The following is an 8,506-nucleotide window of genomic DNA, read 5'->3' as shown; positions in this document are numbered from 1 at the left end:
ATGAAAAAAAGTAATAGATCAGTCTTTCCTGCAATAATTAAATGAGATTTACGGCTTACTTAAAAATGCGATCCAGCAATGCATCTACTACTGGTTCACGAGAGAATATCTTGTAGCTCATATCATTCTCACCATGTTGCTTGAGAACAGAAATGCTTGTGAATGGAAGATCAGATTTCTCTACAGTACCCACCAGTTCTAGAATTGCTGATGCAGAATGCAGGCCAAAATATGCCTTGGCCACAGCAAACCATCAATATTTAGCAAATTGAAAGATGATATGCAGTAGGGGGAAAACAGTGTAACTAAGCATACGAGTAATGAATTTTTGAATGCTACAAGTAACTGTTAGAATACTAACTGGATTCAAGAATCCCCTCACAAAAGTTGCATGGGTATGTTGTAACTGCCTATTAGGAATTAAAAATGTAGGCGTAAAGTTGAGAAGGCCGACGCTGCTGCTACTCCGACGCTGCTCCTCCGCCGCTTGACGTCGATCGATCGATCGATCGAGAGAGAGAGAGAGAGAGAGAGAGGGGTAAGAAGAGATTTTTGGGTTTGAGATTGGGGATTATTTTTTTTTTTTTTTGGGGGGGGGGATGGAAAAAAAAGGAAAGGGGGAGCGGGAATAGAAAAAAAAGGGGGGTGGGAATCAAAAATAAAAAAATAAATTTTTTTTTTAGCCACAAATGAAATTTAAATAATAAAATAATGTCGTTTATTTTTTTTATTATTATTTTTTTTTTGCTGCGGGAGTTGTCGCCGTCAAAAAAAATTATTTTTTGTTAAAATATATATTTTTTGTAGTTAATGAATTTTTTTTAAAAAAATATTATTATTTTTTATTTGGTAGAAGTATGGCTAATATTTTAATGAAAAATATTTTCCACTAAAATAAAAATTAATTTTTTGTAGTCAATGAAAAATATTTTTCTACGGCCTATTTTTTTTTTATTACTAAAAATCATGAACTAATTTTTTGTGGTAGAGGAAAGGGAACGGCAGTAGTGGTGAAGGTGGTGAATAAGAGATGATGGTGATGGTGAACTAATTTTTAAAATCAAGTTTTTTTTTAAAAACAAAATGTAAAATTATTGGTGACAAAAATATATTCCTCACTAATAGTTTTATAATTAGTGACAAATTTTTTTCTCACCAAAAGTCTCAAAATTTTGGCGCCACCAAAAAAATTTGGCGGAAAAGCCTTCAATGACGAAATTTAATTTTTTCTCACCTAAAAAGAAGTATTTATTGACGCAAATAAATTTCGTCACCTATTATTTTTATTTTTTTTATTATATGTGACAAAATTTTATAATTCGTCACAAATTGTTCTTATTTAGTAACGAAATTTATTTTCTTCACTACTTTTCGTCACCATAGGTTACTTTTGTTATAGTGAAAACAGTGTAACTAAACATATGAGTAATGAATTTTTGAATACTACAACTGTTAGAATACTCACTGGATTCAAGAATCCCTTCACAAAAGTTGCATGGGCATGTTGTAACTGCCTATTAGGAATTAAAAATGTAGGCGTAAAGTTGAGGAGGCCGACGCTGCTGCTGCTCCGACGCTGCTCCTCCGCCGCTCGACGTCGATCGATCGAGAGAGAGAGAGGGGGATGGAAAAAAAAAGGAAGGGAGGAGCGGAAATGGAAAAAAAAAGGGGGCGGGAATAAAAAATAAAAAAATATATATTTTTTTTAATCACAAATGAAATTTAAATAATAAAATAACGTCGTTTAATTTAATTTAATTTTTTTTGCAGCGGGGGTTGTCGTCATCAAAAAAATTTATTTTTTGTTAAAAAATATATTTTTTTGTAGTTAATGAATTTTTTTTTAAAAATATTATTATTATTTATTTGGTAGAAGTAGGGGTAATATTTTAATGAAAAATATTTTTCACTAAAATAAAAGTTAATTTTTTGTAGTCAATGAAAAATATTTTTCTGCGGCCTATTTTTTTTTTTGTTACTAAAAATCATGAACTAATTTTTTGTGGTAGAGGAAAGGAAGCGGCAATAGTGGTGAAGATGGTGGATAAAAGATGATGGTGATGGTGATGGTGATGGTGATGGTGATGGTGATGGTCATGGTCATGGTGAAAGAGATTAGTAGTGAAGTTGTGGTAGTGGTAGTGTAAATGGAGTGACAAGGGTGAAGGAGAGGTAATGGTAGTAGTAGTGGCAGTAGTGGTAGTGGTGGTAATGAAGTGGTAGCGATGGCAGTAATAATGGTAGTCGTAGAAGTGAAGTGGCGACTGTGGAAGTAGTGGTGGTGGTAGAATAGCGTTTGTAGTAGTGGTGAAGGTGGTAGAGGAGATGGGTGGTGAGAGAGATAAATAAGTGAGAGACAGATAGAGGAGAGAGAGAGAGACAGAGTGATAAGCGAGAGAGAGAGAAAGAACGCAAACACAGTGGGAGAGAGAGAGAAAACGCAAACAGAGAAAACGGGAGTGAGAGAGTGAACAACGCAAACACAATGGGAGAGAGAGAGAGAGAAAGAAAAAGAGAGAGAGTGAGAGACAAAAAAGAGACATAGAGAGAAGAGAGATGAGCGAGAAAGACATAAAGAGAAGAGAGATGAATGAGAGAGACAGAGAGAAAGATAGAGAGAAGAGAGATGAGCGAGAGAGATAAAAAGAAGAGAGATGAGCGAAAGAGACAGAGAGAGAAAAGAGATGAGAGAAGAGATAGATGAGTGAGAGACACAGAGAGAGACAGATAGACAGACAGACAGACAGAGAAGAGTGATGAGTAAGAGAGGGAAAGAGAAGAGAGAAATGAAGGAAGATAAAAAAATGGATGAAAAGATATAGACAAAGTGAGAGAGAGAGAGAGAAAAAAAAAACGAAAAGAGATAAACGAGAGAGAGAGAGATAGAGAGAGATGAGCGAGAGAGATAAAGAGAAGAGAGATGAGGAGATAAAGAGAAGAAAGATGGACGAGAGACACAGAGAGAAAGAGAGACAGACAGACAGAGAAGAGTGATGAATGATGAGTGAGAGAGAGAAAGAGAAGAGAGACAGAGACATAGAGAGAAAGAAAGAGACAGACAAACAAATAAGAGTGATGAGTGAGAGAAAGAGAGATAAGAGAGACAGAGACACATAGAGAAAGAGAGAGACAGATAGACAGACAGACAGACAGACAGAGAAGAGTTATGAGTGAGAGAGAGAAAGAGAAAAGAGACAGAGATAGAGAGATAGAAAGATGAAAAAATGGGTGAAAGGAGAAATGTTCAAAAGAGTAAAACGACGTCGTTTTTATTTTTTTTTGTAACAGAAAAATACCGTTGCATTTATTTAAACCATTTTATGACTATATATATATGAAGCCGTCTCAAAGCCACAATATATATATATATATATATATATATTTTAAACTTTTTTTTTTTGCAACGGTACGTTTTACGATCGCACAAAACTTTTTTTTTTTTTTTTCGATTGCAGCTGGTACCGTCGCAAATACTCTTTTTTTTTGTGACAGCAATTTCTATCATCGCAAATACTCTATTTTTTTGCGACGCCAAGTTGTGTCGTCTCAAAAAGTCACATTTTTTGGCGACGGCAAGTTGTGCCGTCTCAAAAAGTCACATTTTTTTGAGACGGTAAGTTCTGACGTCTCCAAAAGTCACATTTTTTGCGACGACAAGTTGTGCCGTCTCAAAAAGTCACATTTTTTAGCGACGGCAAGTTGTGCCGTCTAAAAAAGTCACATTTTTTGAGATGGCAAGTTGTGCCATCTCTAAAAGTCATATTTTTTGCGACAACAAGTTGTGCCATCGCAAAAAGTCATTTTTTACGACGGCAAATGTGACGTCGCAAAAAGTTCCGCCTCATAAGCCCACTTTTCTTGTAGTGTGGTGTGGTTATGAGATATGTAATTAGTGGTTATGAGTAAAGTGGTGTGGTTATGAGCCAAAGAATGTTGGTTATGAGATATGTGATTAGTGGTTATAAGTAAAGTGGTATGGTTATGAGCCAAAGAGTATTGATTATGAGATATATGACTAATGGTTATGAGATATGTGATGTTAATTATGATCAAAGTGGTATGACTATGAGCCAAAGGGTGTTATGAGATATGTGATTAGTGGTTATGATATATGTGATGTTAGTTATGAGCCAAAGAGTGTTGGTTATGAGATATGTGGGTAATGGTTATGAGATATGTTTGTTGTTTATGAGATATGTGATTTTGGTTATGAGCAAAGTGGTGTAGTTATGAGTCAAAAGAGTGTTTGGTTATGAGATATGTGATTATTAGTTATAAGATACGTGATATTGGTTATGATCAAAGTGATGTGGTTATGAGCAAAAGGGTGTTGATTATGAGATATGTAATGTTGGTTATGAGTCAAAGGGGGATTGGTTATAAGATGTGGTTATGAGTTATATGGGTAGTAGTTATGAGATATGTGATTAATGTTATGAGATATGTGATATTGGTTATGATCAAAGTGGTGTGATTATGAGCTAAAGGATATTGGTTATGAGATGTAGTTATGAGATATGTGATTGTAGTTATGAAATATATGATATTGGTTATCAACAAAATGGTGCTGGTTATGAGATGTGGTTATGAGATATGTGATGTTGATTATGATCAAAGTGGTGTGACTATGAGCCAAAGGGTGTTATGAGATATGTGATTAGTGGTTATGATATATGTGATGTTAGTTATGAGCCAAAGAGTGTTGGTTATGAGATATGTGGGTAATGGTTATGAGATATGTGATTGTTGTTTGTGAGATATGTGATTTTGGTTATGAGCAAAGTGGTGTAGTTATGAGTCAAAAGAGTGTTTGGTTATGAGATATGTGATTGTTAGTTATAAGATATGTGATATTGGTTATGATTAAAGTGATGTGGTTATGAGCAAAAGGGTGTTGATTATGAGATATGTAATGTTGGTTATGAGTCAAAGGGGGATTGGTTGTAAGATGTGGTTATGAGTTATATGGGTAGTAGTTATGAGATATGTGATTAATGTTATGAGATATGTGATATTGGTTATGATCAAAGTGGTGTGATTATGAGCTAAAGGATATTGGTTATGAGATGTAGTTATGAGATATGTGATTGTAGTTATAAAATATATGATATTGGTTATCAACAAAATGGTGCTGGTTATGAGATGTGGTTATGAAATATGTGATGTTAATTATGATCAAAGTGGTGTGACTATGAGCCAAAGGGTGTTACGAGATATGTGATTAGTGGTTATGATATATGTGATGTTAGTTATGAGCCAAAGAGTGTTGGTTATGAGATATGTGGGTAATGGTTATGAGATATGTGATTGTTGTTTATGAGATATGTGATTTTGGTTATGAGCAAAGTGGTGTAGTTATGAGTCAAAAGAGTGTTTGGTTATGAGATATGTGATTATTAGTTATAAGATATGTGATATTGGTTATGATTAAAGTGATGTGGTTATGAGCAAAAGGGTGTTGATTATGAGATATGTAATGTTGGTTATGAGTCAAAGGGGGATTGGTTATAAGATGTGGTTATGAGTTATATGGGTAGTAGTTATGAGATATGTGATTAATGTTATGAGATATGTGATATTGGTTATGATCAAAGTGGTGTGATTATGAGCTAAAGGATATTGGTTATGAGATGTAGTTATGAGATATGTGATTGTAGTTATGAAATATATGATATTGGTTATCAACAAAATGGTACTGGTTATGAGATGTGGTTATGAGATATGTGATGAGAGCTCATAACTAAGTTATGATTAATTTGATTCTAGTTATGAACAAATATGATTTTGGCTCATAACTATAAAAAGTGACCTGCTTACCAGGTCATTTTTAATGATGTGGCTCAATCTAAACCATTGACTTTCTATGTACCATACATTTTTTAAACAAAATGTACTATAGACTTTCCCCAGAAAGAGAGGCGCATCTTAGCAGACATTTTATTATTATTATTATTATTATTATTATTTTTATTTTTTTTATAACTATTTTAGTCTTATTAAAAAACATTTTGTTTTGGCTGATAGTTGAATTTTTTTTAGTTGATTTAGGCTTGGTTTGGGAAGTGGGTTGGTTTTTTGGTTTTTTTTGACTATTTTAGCCTGGGCTAAAAAGCTTGGTTTGGGAAGGGCTTTTTGACTTTTTGACTTTTTTTGTGAGAGAAGAGTATAATGATTATGGGTTGGATGTGATGTTTTGTTTTTTGTGGCTAAAATAGCCTATTTTGTCTTTTGTGGCTAAAATAGCCAAAAAAGCCCCCAACCCAACTTGCCAAACGAAACCTGTTGTGAGGGAAAAAATAAAATTATTCAGTGTGTTTAGTTTGAATTTTCTGCATTAAGTTTTTTGAAAATTGAGTTTTTTTGTTTTTAGTAAATATTTTTAAAATTTTAAGCAATTTTTTTATTTTTTTAAATGCACCTTACTTAAATGTATCTAAAAAGTAAAAAATTTGTAAAAAAATATTTTAAAATTTTAATAAATACATAAAAATATAAAAAATGTACTGAATTCTTGTATTTTTTTTTGTATTTTTGGTATTTAGTGAATTTTTAAAAGGTTTTTTTCATAATTTTTCTTACTTTTTAGGTATATTTATGTTAGGTATATTTAAAAATTTTAAAAATTGCTTAAAATATTAAAAAAATTTAGTAAAAATAAAAAAACAAGAAAAATAAGAAAAGTAGAATTTTCTGAAAACTGGTTTCAGAAAAACGAAACCAAACAAGCTGATTTAAATGTAATATTTTGTCTTATTAACTATTTTAATCTATTTTGTCTTTATCAAAGCATCTACATCAGTCTTAGTAAATGTTGAGCCAAATTGTAATCAAAAATCTATTTTATGCTTTAGTTAGTATTTTTTTATATGTACACACTATATCATACTCTCTACTCTAATGCTGCGTTTGGTTGGAGAATTTGGAGAGGGATTTGAAAAAGAAAAGGGAAAATGTGTGTGAAACTAGATGAAATATAGGCATGTTTTATTCACATTTCACGTACCTTTTCCATTTCCCTTTCCAAATCCCTCCCCAAATCCTCCAACCAAACATGGCATAAGGGTGTGCTTGATTGGGGGATTAGGGGGGGCTATTCACTATTCAGATTGCTTATCCAAAGGAGTGAGTAGTCCATTATTTGTTTTTTTTTTAGTCCCCCGGACATGGAGTCTGACTGGACTCCTTATCCCCCATATGGGGGATTATACTATCCCGGGGGGTGTGGGACAGTTTTGAGGGGACAATTTACTGTTAGGATTAGGTGGTAAAATGACCATTTTGACCCTCTACTATTTACTTATGTATTATATTTAGTAAAATTTAATAAAATTTAAATGTCTCAATTTAAAAATAAAATAATTTTATTTAACTTTTTATTGATGTTTTATTTATTTAATTTTTAAAATATTTTTTTATAGATATTTTATTTTAAAATTTTGTTTATATTTTATTTAATTTCATTATTTAAATGTTAATAGATGTTTTATTTAATTTCATTGTTTAATTATTATTATTTTTAAAAACAAATTTATTTAAAATTTTAATTAAAAAAATAACATATATTTTTATTGATATTTTATTTATTTTGTTTATTTAATTTAAAAAAATAAAATTATTTAATTGTGTAAAAAATAAAATAAAATAATTTTTTATTTAATCTAACTAAAAATAATTAAAATATTAAAGGTATGTTTAATATTGCTATTACTTCGTAAATAATTAAAAAGGGATAAAATAGTCTTTTGTTCATTTATCCTATCCAGTCCGTCCAACCAAACGTTAGATTCACTAAAAATAGTCATTTCCAGATATCTAATCCCATAAAAAAACAAACACAGGATACATATCCAATCCAACCAAATAGTCCGGGGGATTCACAGTCCCAAGACTCAAGTCCGATGGATTCTAATCCCTCCTTATCCAGTCCGTCCAATCAAACACACCCTAAGGAAGAGACTATTTACTGTGCAGATTGTAATTCATTGAAAGTATCCAATCCGGCGTTTGTTTTTTTTTTTAGTTCGCCGAACATGGAGTCAGGCCGGACTCCTTATCCCCCATATGAGGGATTATACAATCCGCGGATGGGGGGAGGGGGCGGACAATTTTCATGGGATTATTTACTGTTGGGATTAGGTGATAAAATGACCATTTTGACCATTTACTATTTAATTATGTATTATATTTAGTAAAATTCAATAAATTTAAATGTTTCACTTAAAAATAAAATTATTTTATTTTTATTGATGTTTTATTTATTTAATTTTTGAAAATAATTTTTTATAAATATTTTATTGATGTTTTATTTTAAAATTTTGTTTGTATTTTATTTAATTTCATTATTTAAATTTTAATAGATATTTTATTTAATTTCATTATTTAATTATTATTATTTTTTAAAATAAATTTATTTAAAATTTTAATTAAAAAAATAACATATATTTTTATTGATATTTTATTTGTTTATTTAATTTATTTTTAAAAAATAAATTTATTTAATTGTGTA

The sequence above is a fragment of the Camellia sinensis genome, chromosome 3, assembly GCF_055761805.1.
Source record: "Camellia sinensis isolate YWXY chromosome 3, ASM5576180v1, whole genome shotgun sequence".
NCBI classification, from domain to species: domain Eukaryota; kingdom Viridiplantae; phylum Streptophyta; class Magnoliopsida; order Ericales; family Theaceae; genus Camellia; species Camellia sinensis.
The sequence above is the reverse complement of the archived record's forward strand: the minus strand, read 5'-3'. Positions refer to the sequence as shown.